Consider the following 17,299-nt stretch of genomic DNA (forward strand, 5'->3'; position numbering starts at 1 on the left):
GGCACTTTCTTATCTGGGTCAAGTCTAAGAACATTCCTGAACACCAGTAAAAAAGGGGTAATAACAGTCTGTACACAAAGTTGATGATGAAAAATAAGGACTATCAAGACCAACATGCCTGACACATGGTCAAAATCACACAAAATTAAAGTTCTAGGTGAATTTCCTGTGGTGAATTTCCTAGGTGAATTTCCCTACGTGGTTACTGTATATGATTTTGGTACACTGGATATTGTATATATGCCTACTTGATCTAGGGAAGGGAAAGAAAAATGAGGATGTAAGATATCACAAGAAATGTATTCACTGCCTTATTATGTAACTGTACCCCCTTTGCACAACACCTTGTCAATATAATTTAATTTTAAAAAAATCTCACAGAAAGCAGCTCCGTTTGGTTATCTGCAATCCCAGCTACTCAGGAGGCTGAGATTTGAGGATTGTGGTTTGGAGCCAAGCCAGGCAGATAAATCTGCGAGACTCTTTTCTCCAAATAATCAGCAAAACACTGGAACTGGAGGGATGGCTCAAGTGGCTGACAGCCTTGAACAAAAAAGCCAAGCAAGAGTTAAAGGTCCCAAGTTCAAGTCCCTGTACTGTCCTCTGCTCCCCAAAAAAGAATGACCATCTAACCAGGTAACAGTTTTAGTGTAGTTAAGTGTAAATTAAATTGTAAATTAGTGTACATTTGTTGTAAAAGGAGAGTTTGTGGCATTCCCACACATGTAAACAATATATCCCTGACCAATCTCATCCCACTATTACTCTTCCCACTCCCAAAAACAACTTCAATAGATTTCACTGTTCTATTTTCATACATACAAATAAACTACACATTTATTCTCATTTACCCTCTTCCTTATTTGTCCTGTTTCTGCTAGTGCCATCTTTGAATCTGAGCCTATTTTAGTTTCCTGTCATTCTTTATTTTTAAGTCTGTATTAGTTACACCACGGGGTTTCTCTACAATATTTCAGATGTAACTGAGTGATTTCTGGCAAATGTGTGCAAAGTTAAAACAGGGTATGTCTTCTGAGTAAAGACTTAAATAAACCCCGAGAGAGAAGTGTTGACGTTTTAGAGCTAAATTTGTCCCATGGGAAGGATGTTTAGAAATTACACAGAACATTAATGAGTAAACATGCTTTTTGTAGAAAACCATTATTACACAAGTTTTTAGGAATTTGCCTCAGAGATAAGACATACATAGACACTACAGTATCTGATTCATAACTTTTTTTTTTTTTTTTTGCCAGTCCTGGGCCTTGGACTCAGGGTCTGAGCACTGTTCCTGGCTTCTTTTTGCTCAAGGCTAGCACTCTGCCACTTGAGCCACAGTACCACTTCTGGCCGTTTTCTATATATGTGGTGCTGGGGAATTGAACCAAGGGTTTCATGTATACAAGGCAAGCACTCTTACCACTAGGCTATATTCCCAGCCTCCATAACTTTTTTTTTTGGCCAGTCCTGGGGCTTGAACTCAGTCCCTGAGCTTCTTTTGCTAAAGGCTAGCTAGCACTCTATCACTTGAACCACTTCTGACTTTTTCTGTTTATGTGGTACTAAGAAGTTGAACTCAGAGCTTCATGCATGGTAGGCAAGCACTTTACCACTAAGCCACATTCCCAGCCCAACTTATAACTTCTTGAGAGTGACCACTGAAAACAGAATCTCTCTTCTAACCCAGGGTTTCATGCATGCCAGGCAAGCACACTACCACTAAGTCACATTCCAAGCCCCTCTTATCTATATTATTTGTTAATATTCCTTACAGGAAACTGATAAACATTTTTATACTTCTGTGAGGCCCTCGAGCAAGTTAAATCAAACCAGGAAAGGGGTTGTGGAAATCCTGACTTAGAGCCAGAAGATCGGCTTAGTGAGTACCTGCCTGTAATCCCAGCACTTGGGAGGTCTCAAAAACCCACAACACGGGGCTGGGAATATGACCTAGTGGCAAGAGTGCTTGCCTCCTACACATGAAGCTCTTGGTTCGATTCACCAGTGCCACATATATGGAAAACGGCCAGAAGGGGCGCTGTGGCTCGGTGGCAGAGTGCTAGCCTTGAGCGGGAAGAAGCCAGGAAAGGTGCTCAGGCCCTGAGTCCAAGGCCCAGGACTGGTTAAAAAAAAAAAAAAAAAAAAAACAACAACAACAAAAAAAACCACAACACCCAACATAGGACTTATGATGGTCATCTCAGAGGGGAAGTGTTTGGGGGTACTGAGTCCTCAATCTGTGGGATCTATGTGTATAGAATAGTGTATAGAATAGAAGAACACTAAATCTGAGTTTATTACTATGTCTCAAACTCAGGCTACAGCCAGGAGCTGATGGCTCATACCAGTATAATTGATTACAATCTTAACAACTCAGTGGGCTGACATCTGGAGGTTTATGGTTTAAGGCTAACAGGGCAGTAAAGTACTCAAGATTCACTCTCCAGAATAACTAGCAAAAGCTGGGTTAGAGACCTAGCTCAAGTAGTAGAGTACCAATCCAGTAAGCAATCTGTGAGGCCCAAACTTCAAATCCCACCGTACTAGCAAAAATAACAAAAAGCTGAAGCAATGTTTTAACATGAAATTCACCAAAGAGATAAAGTTTTATTTCTCAGAAGCCTATTGTTTTTCTGTTACCCATTTTTAAAAAATTCTGGAGCTCTGAACTCCTTTAAGCAAATATTATTGTATCATAGATTTGGCTTGATATTTGTTTTGTTTTTGTTGTTGTTGACAGGGTCTCTATGTAGTAGAGTCTGACTTCAAACTCACAATCCTCCTGTATCAGACTTCTGAAATTAGCGATGTGTAACTAACTATATCTTGCCCATGGAAATTTTATTTTATTTATTTATTTATTTATTTTTTGCCAGTCCTGGGCTTGGACTCAGGGCCTGAGCACTGTCCCTGGCTTCTTTTTGCTCAAGGCTAGCACTCTGCCACTTGAGTCACAGCGCCACTTCTGGCCATTTTCTGTATATGTGGTGCTGGGGAATCGAACCCAGGGCTTCATGTATATGAGGCAAGCGCTCTTGCCACTAGGCTATATCCCCAGCCCGTCAACATGTATTTTTAAAAACCTCATTCAGGCTTGGGAATACAGAGAGGACAGATTTGATTGGGCCAATTATAGAACAGGTAAATTGAGCTAAGAGAAGGGCAATAAGGCCCTGAGTGAAGATTACACTGATGATGTGTTATGATGCTACTCTGAAGCAACTGAATTATATCTCAAAGAATCATGTGCTTTACAGCCATCACTCTGTATGCAGCCTATGCCAAGAAAGGAGACTACCAAACGGCTTATAATAAGGATAGCTAGCTACAAAACTGTTGACTTAAAGCCTAACTGAAGCAAGGGCTATAAGGAAGCAACAGTTGCGTTTTGTTGTGTTTTTTTTTTGGCCAGTCCTGGGGCTTGGACTCAGGGCCTGAGCACTGTCCCTGGCTTCTTTTTGCTCAAGGCTAGCACTCTGCCACTTGAGCCACAGCGCCACTTCTGGCCATTTTCTGTATATGTGGTGCTGGGGAATCGAACCCAGGGCCTCATGTATATGAGGCAGGCACTCTTGCCACTAGGCCATATCCCCAGCCCCAACATTTGCGTTTTTTAAACATATTTGAAGAAGCCAAGTGAACCTATGAGACTTAAAATATGAAGCAAATAACTCTGAGCTCAAAGCATTTAGAGACTAGGAGGGCTGGCTAGCAGAGAGGAAATGTATGAGTTCTTTTAGCATGCCTAATCTATCCTAGAGGCTGGTGATTCCAGGACAAGGATGACACTTGGTGAACCTAATTATAGGGAACTGATAGATTAACTATGAAACAAGCCTTAGACATGGGCATGAAAGATCTCTAAATCATGACCATTTTCAGTATCCTCCCTTGGGGTTGACCTGGGCAATATGAATGAGGTGGTAGAGGTTTTTAAGCTCCCATCCACCAAAAAGAGACCAAACCAGAGCCAATGGTAACTCATCCAGAGAATAAGAAGCATTAGGGGCTGGGAATATGGCCTAGTGGTAAAGTGCTCGCCTGGTATACATGAAGCCCTGGGTTCGATTCCTCAGCACCACTTATATAGAATAAAAGGCCAGAAATACCAAGGTGGCTCAAGTGGTACAGTGCTAGCCTTGAGCAAAAAGAAGCCAGGGACAGGGCTCAGGCCCCGAGTTCAAGCCCCAGGACTGGCAAAAAAAAAAAAAGAAGAAATGGGCATTAAAAGAAAAAGAGCTAGGGAATGAAGCCTACAAAAGGCCTACACTAAATAAAGCATTATGACAAAGCTAAGGAAATTGGACCACACCAATATGATTTACACTTCCAATTAAACAGGGGTGTGCTTTGAAAATGGCGACTATGATAGATTTCAGAAACACTGAAAGGCCATAAGAGTAGGGAGAGAACTGAAAAGCCTATCAAGCATAAGCCTAAGTTTTATGTTTGAATGTGTAATTCCTATTTCAAAGAAGCACAAGGATGTTAATCCACTCCTGAAACAAGTTTCTGGCAGAGCACTGAACCCCTAATGTGTTCAAGAAGTGCCAAGAACTGGTGGGCATCAGTGGTTCATGCCTGTAATTCTAGCTGCTCAGGAGACTAAGATCTGAGGATCGGAGTTTGAAGCCAGCCCAGCAGAAAAGTCTCAGTGGGAGTCTTATCCCCAATTAACCGCTGAAAAATCAGAAGTGGCACTGTAGCCCAGGTGGCAGAGTGTTATTAGCCTTGAGCAGAAAGAGGCTCAGAGACAGTGAGTTCAAGCCTAACAACAACAACAAAAAGTACCAACAGGGAGGAGGGGGGAATGAGGAAGGAGGTAACAAACAGTACAAGAAATGTATCCAATGCCTAACGTATGAAACTGTAACCTCTCTGTACATCACTTTGACAATAAATAAGAAAAAAAAAGTACCAATAGCTAGACAAAATACTGCAGGAACAAAAGGGGTTAATAAACCTCAACCTAGCGTTGAAGTAGGACAAGGGCAAGAAGTGCTTTCAGAAAAGGGACTATCTGGGTTGGGAATATGGCTTAGAGTAGAGTACTTGCCTAGCATGCATGAAGCCCTGGGTTCAATTCCCCAGCACCACATATACAGAAAATGGCCAGAAGTGGCACTGTGGCTCAAGTGGCAGAGTGCTAGCCTTGAGCAAAAAGAAGCCAGGGACAGTGCTCAGGCCCTGAGTCCAAGCCCCAGGACTGGCAAAAAAAAAAAAAAGAAAGAAAGAAAGAAAGAAAGAAAGGAAGAAACCAGGGACAGTGCCCAGGCCCTTAGTCCAAGCCCCAGGACTGGCAAAAAAAAAAAAAAAAAGAAAAGAAAAAAGAAAAGAGACTATCTCTGGGCCAAGAAGTACTACATAGGAGGCAGTTAACAGTACCCAGAAGTTTTCAAATGCTACAGCAACTGAGCTGCCTGCTACACCTTACTTGAGCTTGCACTCAAGGACTAAGGAATATGTCCAGCTGGAGCTGACTTGCATCAAGGGCTACACACAGCAAGTGAGTACCCTGGAAGCCACTAAAACTATGGAAACTATGGATGTATCAAGTACCACTGGCTCATGCCCATGATCCTACTTTACTCAGGAAGCTGAGATCTGAGAATTGCAATCCAAAGCCAGCCCAGGCAGACAAATCCAAGAGATTTATTTCCAATTGACCAGCAAAAGTCAGAACTAGTAACATGGATCAACAGTGTCAGCTATGAGCAAAAAGGCTCTGAGCAAGGCCTGAGTTGAAAACTCACTACTATGGAAGGGGAACAGGGGAAAAAAAGAGCAAACAAACATGGATGTGTAGCAAAAGGCCATCAGACCTGATGAAAGGAAGCAATAAATAGATGATAATTAGTGCTGTGTGAGGGCACAGTACAACCAACATGACAACCTCAAAGGATATGTAGTGACAGGCCATGGACAATCCTGACGTACAGCAAGGACCCCCAAGGCACTCAGCAAACAAGGTGCTCACTTGAACCCTTTAATAGTGCAGTATTATTAGAAGTTGATGGGTGAGGGTCTGATTGCAATTCAATGTTGGCAGCAAGCAGTGGAACAAAGACAGCTTATTTTTACATTTATACATTTTAATATGGAAGACAAGACTCATCTAGCCCCTGCCTTGGGCCCTCTCAGCAAACACACTGTCTCTTCACTGCTTCTCTAGAGTTCTTGTCACTTTCCCTTGTCACCTAATCACTGTCTTGGCTACTCCTCAATAGTTGGTCATTTCTTATTTGGGGCAGTAGGTACATGTGGGTAGGGGAGGGTGTTCTTCCACACCGGGGTCAGGGTCGCAGTTTTCTTTACATTGTTATTTCACATCTTCATCTCCAGTGAACAAGACAGTTGAGTATGGAAATAAATTAAAAAATGCATTCTGTCCATGTCTAAATTCCAAGAAAGGAACAATAGATATAGCTCATTGGTAAGAGCATATGCATGGCATGTGTAGTTCAATCCCTGTAAAAATTAATTGCAGCCAGACGCTGATGGCTCACACCTGTAATCCTAGGTACTCACCAGGCTGAGATCTGAGGATCGTGATTCGAAGCTAGCCCAGGCAGAAAAATCCCCATCAAACTCTCCAACTAACCATTCAAAAACTGGAAGTAGAATTGTGGCTGCAAGTGGTAGAGCACTAACCCTGAGCAAAAGAGCACAGAGAAAGTACCCAGGCCCTAAATTCAAGCCCCACAATTGACAAAATAAATAAATCCAGAAGAATTGCTACCCACTTTCCCTTTATGTAAGTGACTGGTTTCTTGTGTACAGAGCACCCCTTCGCCCACCCCTTACCTTGTTACACTAAAACAAATCTATGAGAACAAAAAAGACTAATTGAAAAACATTTATTTTAACTGGGCATGATTGTACATACCTGTTAGCACAGCTGTCTGTTATGGTAACAGAAAGCTAATTTACATGTGTGGTATAAATAAGATGACCAAAGTTTATCAAGGAATGTGCTACATCACAGGTGTTTTTCTGTCCCATCTCACAGTATGTCTCCAGCAGAAACCCTCAGAGGCAGATGCTGTCATTACCCACATTTGGAGGCCTGACAAAGGAAGTAAGTTGAGTGCTTAAGACCCCTAAACTACTCAGCTTCCTCTCCTTTAATAAACTGGTGCCCAGCTTTCCCTAGCCCTTTTTATTAATTATTAATATTTTTAATAACTTCTAATCTCCTAGCTTGTTAAAAAAAATAATGGGAGGCCAAGTGCCAGTGGCTTACACTTGTAATCCTAGCTACTCAGGAGGCTCAGATCTGAGGATCATGGTCCAAAGCCAGCCCTGGAAGGAAAGTCCATGGACTTATCTCCAATTAACTACCAAAAAGCCAGAAATGGGGCTGTGGCTCAAAGTAGTGGAGCACTAGCCTTGAACATAAAAGCTCAGGAACAGTGCCCAGGTCCAGTGTGCACTCACAAAAAGAACAAGGAAGCTAGGCGCTAGTGGCTTATGCTGGTAATTCTAGCTACCCAGGGCCTAAAATCTGAGTATTAAGGTTCAAAGCCAGACCAGGCAGGAAAGCCCATGAGACTTTTTCTTTTTCGGTTGGTGTGGGGCTTGAACTCTGGGCCTAGAGCTTGAGCTTGGGCTTGAGCTCTTCAGCTCAAGGCAAGCACTCTACCACTTCAGTCACAGGGCCACGTCCAGTTTATCTAGTGGTTAACTGGAGATAAGACTTTCATGGACCTTCCTGTCAGGGCTAGCTTTGAAGCACAATCTTTAGATCCCAGCCTCCTGAGTAGCTAGGATTGCAGGTGTGCGCCACCAGCACCTGGCTTTTTTTTTTTTGGGGGGGGGGGGGGAAGGGGTCATGGGGCTTGAACCCCTCAAGGGGGTTTTGTCCTTGAGCTTTCTCGCTCAAGGCTAGCGTTCTACCACTTTGAGACACAGCCCCACATCCAGTTTTTGAGTGGCTATAAGTGGAGATAAGAGTGTCATAGGGACTTTTCTTCCCAGGCTGGCTTTGAAACATGTAATCAATATTCTACCTATCCCCTTTTCTCCTTAAAAAAAAAAAAATCCCCAACAAGTTTCAGTGCACATAATCTATTTTTATGATATTCAACTTTCCTGACCTCTTCCTGCTAGTACCCAACCACTGACAGTCTTATTTCTCTTTCTCCACAACCTCCACTTTCCCTGTTGATCAACAGTTTTCATTGAATTTCTCTACGCTGTTCTCATATATATATATATATATATATATATATATATATTTGCAGTATATTACAAAGTTACTTATGTTCTTTTTCCCTTTTCACTATCTGAGAGTATTCTGTAAACTTTTTTCTTTTTTTGTTGGTTGTGAGGCTTAAACTCAGGGCCTGGACACTGTCCCTAAGCCTCTTTGTGCTCAAGACTAGCATCCTACCATTTGATCTTTTTTTTTTTTTTTCCTGCCAGTCCTGGGACTTGAACTCAGGGTGTGAGCACTGTCCCTGGCTTCTTTTTGCTCAAGGCTAGCACTCTGCCACTTGAGCCCCAGCACCACTTCTGGCCTTTTCTATATATGTGGTGCTGAGGAATTGAACCCAGGGCTTCATATATAGGAGGCAAGCACTCTTGCCACTAGGCCATATTCCCAGCCCGCATCCTACCATTTGAGCCACAGCGCACTTCAGGTTTTTGAGAGGTTAACTGGAGAAAAGTCTCATGGGGATTTTTCTGCCCAGGCTACCTTTGAACAGAACAGTGATCTTCAGATCTCAGCCTCCTGAGTAGTTAGGATTACAGGCATGAACTGGCTTGTAAACTTCCATTCCAATAAATTGGAACATCCAGAAGAACATGTCTATCCTACCAAAATTTAACCAAAAGTATATAAGTAATCTAAATAAATCTATAACAAGCAACGAGATTGAAAGTTACAAGAGGGCTGGGAATATGGCCTAGTGGCAAAAGTGCTTGCCTCATAAACATGAAGGCCCTGGGTTCGATTCCCCAGCACCACATCTATAGAAAATGGCCAGAAGCAGCGCTGTGGTTCAAGTGGCAGAGTACTAGCCTTGAGCAAAAAGAAGCCAGAGACAGTGCTCAGGCCCTGAGTCCAAGGCCCAGGACTGGCCAAAAAAAAAGAAAGTTACAAGAGTCTCAGCCACTACCAGGGCAACAGAGACTCCGTCTCAACCTCCTTAAAACAAACAGAAAGCAAAATAACAAAACAGATAATCCAATCAATAAATGGGCATAAGAACTGGACAAATGGTCAATAAATACATAAGAAATGTTCAACATCTTTAACTACCCAAGAAATACAATTCAGGGCTGGGAATGTGGCCTAGTGGCAAGAGCGCTTACCTCCTACACATGAAGCCCTGGGTTTGATTCCTCAGCACCACATATATAGAAAACGGCCAGAAGTGGTGCTGTGGCTCAAGTGGCAGAGTGCTAGCCTTGAGCAAAAAGAAGCCAGGGACAGTGCTCAGGCCCTGAGTTCAAGGCCCAGGACTAGCCAAAAAAAAAAAAAAAAAAAAAAAAAAGAAAGAAAGAAAAGAAATACAAATCAAAACTATTTTGAGGGTTATGAGTATGACTCAAATGGTAGAGTGCCTGCTTAAACGAGCACTAGGTCCTATGTTCAAACACCAAGAACATCAAAAACCAATAGCTAGCCACATACCAGTGGCTCACACCATAGTTCTAGCTACTCAGGAGGCTGAGATTTGAGTATCATGGTAAAAAGCCAGCCTGAGCAGGAAAGTCTATGAGATACTCATCTCCAATTAATCACCAGAAAACTGGAAGTGGCACTGTGGCTCAAAGTGGTAGAGCGCTAGCCTTGAGTGAAAGAGCCCAGGGACAACACCTAGGCCCTAAGTTCAAGCACTACAACTGACCAAAAAAAAAAAAAAAAAAGCTAGAAAAGCTGTTACAAGAAACAAATGCTGTTGGGAATGTAAACAAATCCAGCCATTATGAAGTCAATATGGAGTGTCCTCAAAAAAATAATAAAACTACCATATGGTCCAGAATTGACAAGCCTTGCCCAAAGGAATGAAAGCCTACAATTAATACATACCTATGCACCATGCACATAACACTATTCACAATATCCAAGTTACAGAATTTTTTAAAATGTGGTATATAACATAATTATCATTTAGCAATAAAGGCAAACAAAGTATCATTTGTAAGAAAATGGAAAGACAAGATGTGTGAGAGGTTAACTGAGCTTACCCTAACCACAGAGAAAGGGGCAAGTGATTTTTTTTGGCCAGTCCTGGAGCTTTAACTCAAGGCCTGGGCATTGTCCCTGAGCTTCTTTTGCTTAAGGCTAGCAACTCTACCACTAAGCCACATTCCCAACCTGGCAAGTGATTTAAATTATAAATGAAGCTTTTGGTAAAAGGAGGAACAGAGCCTCTCAGGGCTCCTGGAGGCAAAACCAAAGTTGAGAGAGCCCTTCCTTCTTTTTTTTGGGGGGGGTGGGGGTTTGTCGTTCACGGGGCTTGAACTCTGGGCCAGGGTACTGTCCTTGAGCTCTTCAGCTCAAAGCTAGTGCTCTATCACTTTGAGCCACAGAGCCACTTCCAGTTTTCTGGGGGTTAAATGGAGATCAGAATCTCACTGACTTTCCTGCCTGGACTGGCTTTGGACAGAGATCCTCAAATCCTCATAGCCTCCTGAGTAGCTAGATTTACAGGTGTGAGCCATCAGCACCTGGCCCCTTCCTTCTTTTGTGGCAGAAAATTAACACAGGGCATCAAAGGTCCTTTTATGCTGAGCCAAGTCCTCCAAGTGCTTTAAGTCAAGTATATCACACTGACTGCCACAGGCTAATAGAAAAGGAGAGAATAAAGTCACATTACTATACAACCATTGTCACAGATATCCAAATGACAAACTCAGGCAAGTTTTCGTTACAAGTCCACAAGTCAGTGATATTCACAATGGCATTTGTGAGTACCATGAAGGTAGCCATTTTTAATAGCCCAAAAAACACACAAATAAGGGCTGGGGAAATGGCCTAGTGGCAAGAGCGCTTGCCTTGTATACATGAAGCCCTCGGTTCGATTCCCCAGCACCACATATACGGAAAATGGCCAGAAGTGGCGCTGCGGCTCAAGTGGCAGAGTGCTATCCTTGAGCAAAAAGAAGCCAGGGACAGGACTCAGGCCCTGAGTCCAAGGCCCAGGACTGGCAAAAAAAAAAAAAAAAAAACACAAATAAAAGAGTAAAACAATACAGTGCTATTGAGTAAATTAATCTTCTGCTTTAATGGATGGCTCACTCTTCCCAGAAAAAAAAAGGGACAGCAGCTGGAGGCTGAAGGAAAAACCTAAAGGGGAAAGAAGGCTATGGTAGCGATTGCCCAGATAAGCTGACATGCTCATTCAATTTTTCATTTTTCCTTTCTCTCTTGGGTTTTCTTCTGGTTTCTGAAAAGGAGGTCTCAAACTCATAATCTTCCTGCCTCAGCCTACCAAGTGCTGGGACTACAGGTATGAAACATCATACCTGGGGCTGGGGATATGGCCTAGTAGCAAGAGTACTTGCCTTGTATACATGAAGCCCTGGGTTCAATTCCCCAGCACCACATACACAGAAAACGGCCAGAAGTGGCACTGTGGCTCAAGTGGCAGCGTGCTAGCCTTGAGCAAAAAGAAGCCAGGGACAGTGCTCAGGCCCCAAGTTCAAGCCCCAGAACTGGCAAAAAACAGAAACAAAAAAACACCACACCTAGCATTCATGCTGGTTGCTTTGGTATGAATTTATGGCCTTGCGCTTGCTACATAATTGTTTTATCACTTGAGTCACAACCACCAATCCCTTTGTTTTTATTTTATGAAATAAGGTTCTCTCTACATCTTTCCAGCTACCCCTTGAATTCAAAGGTGCTCCCACTTGGCTTCCTAAATTACTGAGATTATAAGCCTGTCTTAACACACCCAGCTTCAGCCTATTTTCTAAAACTCAGTGTACTTTCACGTCACTGTAATCAAATAACTAACAATCCAACGTAAAGACGGAAAGGTTTATTTTGGCTCATGGTTCAGAGTTCAACCTGTGGTCACTTGTTCTCATGTGCTTGTGTAGATCATTATGGTGGGAGCTTCTGGCAAAATTTTCACTTAATGTTAGACAAAAAGCAGAGAGCCCGGTGGTGGTGGCTCATGCCTGTAATCCTAGCTATTCAGGAGGCTGAGATCTGAGGATTATGGTTCAAAGCAAGCCTGGGCAGAACAGTCTGTGACACTCTCATCTCCAATTAGCCACCAGAAAACCAGAAGTGATGCCATGGCTCAAGGTGGCAGAGTGCTAGCCTTGAGTAAAAGAGCTCAAGGCCAGTGCCCAGGCTCTGAGTTCATAAATAACAACCAAAAAAAAAAAAAATCAAGAAGGAACCTGGGTCAGGTAAAACCTTCAAAGTCCTATCCTGGAGATCTACTTCTCCCACCAGCTGGGGACCAAGAGTTCAAACAAGAGCTCATGGAAGGAAGTAAATACTCAGCTTTCCTATTTACTATAATGACATTCTTAGCCAGGTGTGGTGGCTGATATTCAAGGTAAGCCTAGGCAAAAAGATAGCAAGACTCTCTAACTTAAAGAACAAACTGAGCTTCACTGGGCTGTTTCCTTCAATCTTCAGGGTGGAATCTTGATACTGGCAATTTTTGTTTTTGTGGGGGTTTTTTTTTGGGGGGGGGAGGGGGAAAGGCTGGTCCTAAAGCTTGAAGTCAGGGCCTGGGTGCTGTCCTTGAGCTGTTTTTGCTTAAGAATAGTGCTCTACCAGTTGAGCCACCAGCCTACTTCCAGCTGTTTTGCAAATTAATTTGAGGTAACAGTTTCACATCATGGACTCCTTCCAGGGCTGGGTTAGAATTGCAATCCTCAGGTCTGTAATCTTCATATCTCATCTACCTTGAGCAAAAAACGCTCAGGACAGTACCCAAGGCCTAAATTCAAGCCCCCAAGACCACACACACACACACACACACACACACACACACACACACACACACACACACACACACACACACACACACACACACACACACCCCACCCCACCCCCAATGATTAAAAGCTGAGGTGGTTGGGCTAATTTAGAGGGTGAATAAAGATTAATATAATCCATATGGTTTATTTGCATGCATGGAAATAAAACAATGAAACCGGGCTGGGAATAAGGCCTAGTGGCAAGAGTGCTTGCCTCCTACACATGAAGCTCCCCGTTCCATTCCCCAGCACCACATATATATGGAAAACAGCCAGAAGGGGCGCTGTGGTTCAGGTGGCAGAGTGCTAGCCTTGAGCAGGAAGAAGCCAGGGACAGTGCTCAGGCCCTGAGTCCAAGGCCCAGAACTGGCAAAAAAAAAAAAAAAAACACAAAACAATGAAACCTTCCTAAAATTATTTTGGGAAGTGGGAGTAGGATAGAGGAGACAGAAGAAGTGAGGCTGATTGGGAGTACATTGAATACAAGTGTATAAATGTCACAATAACACCTCCTTTCTAAAACTAGCATATGCTATTAAAAAGCATTGATTGGGGGCTGGGAATATGACCTAGTGGCAAGAGTGCTTGCCTCGTATACATGAAGCCCTAGGTTCGATTCTTCAGCACCACATATAGAGAAAAGGCCAGAAGTGGTGCTGTGGCTCAAACTGGCAGAGTGCTAGCCTTGAGCAAAAAAAAGAAGCCAGGGACAGTGCTCAGGCTCTGAGCTCAAGCCCCAGGACTGGCTTTAAAAAAAAAAAAAAAAAAAGCATTCACTATCCATTAAATAGCTGGTAAAAACAAAACAAAACAATCCTCTTATTTTATAGGTTGTCTCCTACTTCACTACCTTTTGCTGTACAGAATCTTTAATTTGATGAACTCCCACTTGTCTTATTTTTTTAGTCAACTTTCAAAGTTTTCAGTAGGTCCTGTGATAGTTTCTTATGTTACATTTAGATCTTCAATCCATTTGGAGTAGATTTTTCTACAAGGTGAGAGACAGGGGACTAGTTGTAGCTCTTACATATAATCTGTCTTCCCATCACTATTCATTGAAGAGGCTGTTTTTTTCTCTGGTGTATTTTTTCACTTTGTCAAAAATTACATAGCTGTCACTGTGTGGTTTTTTTTTTGGCCAGTCCTGGGCCTTGGACTCAGGGCCTGAGCACTGTCCCTGGCTTCCTTTTGCTCAAGGCTAGCACTCTGCCACTTGAGCCACAGCACCACTTCTGGCCATTTTCTGTATACGTGGTGCTGGGGAATTGAACCCAGGGCCTCATGTATACGAGGCAAGCTCTCTTGCCACTAAGGCCATATCCCCAGCCCCACTGTGTGGTTTTATTTCTGGGTTCTCTATTCTGTTCCATTGGTCTACCTCTCTGTTTCTGTGCTATACCATGTTGCTTCTGTTATGGCTCTGTAGCATAGTTTGAAGTTGGATATTCTGACACCTCCTATGTTATACTTTTTGCTCAGGATTAGTTTTGCTATATCATGTCTTTTATGCTTACATATAAATTTTTCTATTTCTTTGAAGAATGACATTGGTATCCTCCCTCCCCCCCACCCCATCACGGGCCTTGAACTCAGGGCCTGGGCCCTTTGAGTCACTGATGCACTTCTGGCTTTCTGATGGTTAACTGGAGTTAATGGTCTCAGAGACTTTCCTGCCCCACTGGCTCTGAACCGCAATCCTCTCAAATCTCAGCCTCCAGAGTAGCTAGGATTACAGGTGTGAGTCATCAGCGCCCAGCTGACAAAGATACTTTAATGGGTGTTTGTGTTGATGGGTATTAATCTGTAAATTGCTTTCAGTAGTCTGGCCCATTTTCACAATACAAATTCTGCTAGTGAGCATGGAAGGTTTTACTTTTAGTGTCTTCAGTTTCTTCCGCAGTTTGTAAGTTTTATGGTTTTTCTGTAGAGGTCTTCACCTCCTTAGCTTATACCTAGGTTTTTGTTTTTGTTTTTTTAAGGCTACTATGAATGAAATTGTTTTCTTTCTTATTATCCTGTCCATAAAAAAGCTGCTGGTTTTAGAATATCGATTTTAGATCTTGCTTATGCTGCCAAGACTATCAGATGTAGGAGTTCTGGGGGAATTCTTTAGTCTGAGACTCTTACCTCCAACTAACTACCAGAAAACCAGAAGTGGTGCTGTGGCTCAAGTGGCAGAGCGCTAGCCTTGAGCTGAAGAGTTCAGGGACAGAGCCCAGGCACAGAGTTCAAGCCCCACAACCTACCAAAAAAAAAAAAAAGAGAAAGAAAGAAAAAGAGAGAAAAAGAAAGAGACAGACAGAGAGAAAGAGAAAACTAACTTACAGAATTGTAATCTCTTTGTAGAACCAAAATAATAACAAAAAGTAGCCAGGTGGCTCACGCCTATAGTCATAGCTACTCAGGAGGATTGAGATCCAAAGCCAGCCTGGGCAGGAAGGTTTGAGACTCTTATCTCCAGTTAACCACCAGAAAAACAGAAGTGGCACTGTGGCTCAAAGTCATAGACCACTAGCCTTGAGCAAAAAGAACTGAGGGACAGCATCCAGGCCCTGAATTCAAGCTCCACAACTGACAAAAAAAAAAAAAAGTTTAAAAAAATCATGAAAATATGAAAATGGAACTAGTAGAAGGGGATGGTGGGTTTGGGAGATATGCAGGAGGATGATGAAAGGGGTGGCACACTGATATAAGATGCATTGTACTCCCAAACTGACATGCAGAATTGACACAACTCTTTTGTATAAGTACCTAAGGATAACAAAAAAAGAAACTAGTGCTAGCCCTGAGTAAAAGAAGCTCAAGGACAGTGCCCAGGCCCTGAGTTCAAGCCCTAGGACTGGAAAAGAAAGAGAGAAAGAAAAAAGAGAAAAAAGCAGCACCTCTATTAGTTATTCAATAGATTGCAAAAATTAATCTAGTCATTGTTATTCAAGTTCCTCTGAAAACACAAACCAGAAGCAATAAGCAAGTATTAGCTGAGCACTAGTGGCTCATGTTTAGAATCCTAGCTACTCTGAAGGCTGGGCATCTGAGTATAGAGATTCAAAGCCAGTCCAGGCAGACAAATTCAAGAGACTATTAATCTCTAAAACAAAAAAGCCAGAAGTGGAGCTGTGGTTCAAGTGGTAGAACATCAGTCTTGAATGAAAAAACTAAGGAACTGTGCCCAGGCCCTGAGTTCAAGGCCCAATCCTCGCACAAAAAAGAAGGAAGGCAGTAGTAATAGTATTAAGTATGTACAGTAAGCAAGCATGTATTCTAACTCAGAAAAGGAGTCAATCTGCCCTTGTGAAACAATTCTATGGTTAACAATGGCAGGATGGCTCAGGTGGGAAAAGTGAAGAAAAGGGAAAGAAGATATGTGGAGGTGGAGTAACAAGAAAGGAAGAGACGGTCAAGTACACGCAAACAGAAGGCTATGCAATATCCAAGTGAAGCCACCTGGTAAACCAACGGTACAGCTCTGGGAGAGAAAGTGAGAATGGAGACAGAGAGGTAGACATCTTTATACAACATAATAGCTAATATGCTGTTATGTTTGTTACCACAGGCAAAACAGGAGAGAAACATGAGACTAATAAACCCCAAGTTTAAGAGGAAAAAGCAGCAGAAGGCCAGCAAGTAGCAAATTGGCTTACATTACCAAAGGCTCAAAGTTCTGGAAGCAAGCAAGGGTTAGGTACTTATAAACACTCGCATAATTAAGATGAAGCATTTTCAGGAGAATAAGAAAAATGAGCATTGCACAAAAGTTAAGTACAGAGCAACTCTCTGGAAGGGTGAGGGAAATCAAAGGATGGAGAAAAGAGGAGATACAAAATCAGGACAGTAAGTACTGAGGATGAAAGTAGTGAAGCTCTTCCATTAGAAGAAACTCAAACCTGTCAAAGGCAGAAGCCCCTGAAAAGGCACTGGGTGAGGGGAACAAGTAGGCAACTGGGAAGAGGGATTTAAGACAAACCGAAGTCACATGTTAGAGGGTAACAAGAGTAAAGTATCCAGAAGGTGAGAGACACAGATGCAAAACCAAAAGATCTAGATGGGAACGCTGATGCTCTCCCAAGAGAGGCCAGAGGAAGAAATATCTGCCTGATAAATAGGGCCAACCATCCAGAAGCTAGGGAAGATAGGAGACAAGCAGAGCATGGATACATACTTCTCTGTGTTGATACCAGATCTGATATCCAGACCTGAAAATCTCAAAGACTTCTAGAATTATAGAAAACCAATGCTAAGCCATGATTCTACTCAAGAGCCCAAAGCTACATTCACCTGTCACCCTGGATCTATAGCCCATTTCTGTACATCTGTGGGCTGCCCAGATTATAAACTACTTAGT

The 17,299-nt window shown here is 42.6% G+C and overlaps 1 protein-coding gene across 1 annotated transcript in view; it reads right to left on the minus strand.

Moving 5' to 3' along the window:
* Ube2l3 (ubiquitin conjugating enzyme E2 L3) overlaps positions 1-17,299 on the minus strand; it is a 57,469-nt gene that overhangs the window by 15,159 nt on the left and 25,011 nt on the right. The window lies entirely within an intron of this gene.

The sequence above is a fragment of the Perognathus longimembris genome, chromosome 3, assembly GCF_023159225.1.
Source record: "Perognathus longimembris pacificus isolate PPM17 chromosome 3, ASM2315922v1, whole genome shotgun sequence".
NCBI classification, from domain to species: Eukaryota; Metazoa; Chordata; class Mammalia; order Rodentia; family Heteromyidae; genus Perognathus; species Perognathus longimembris.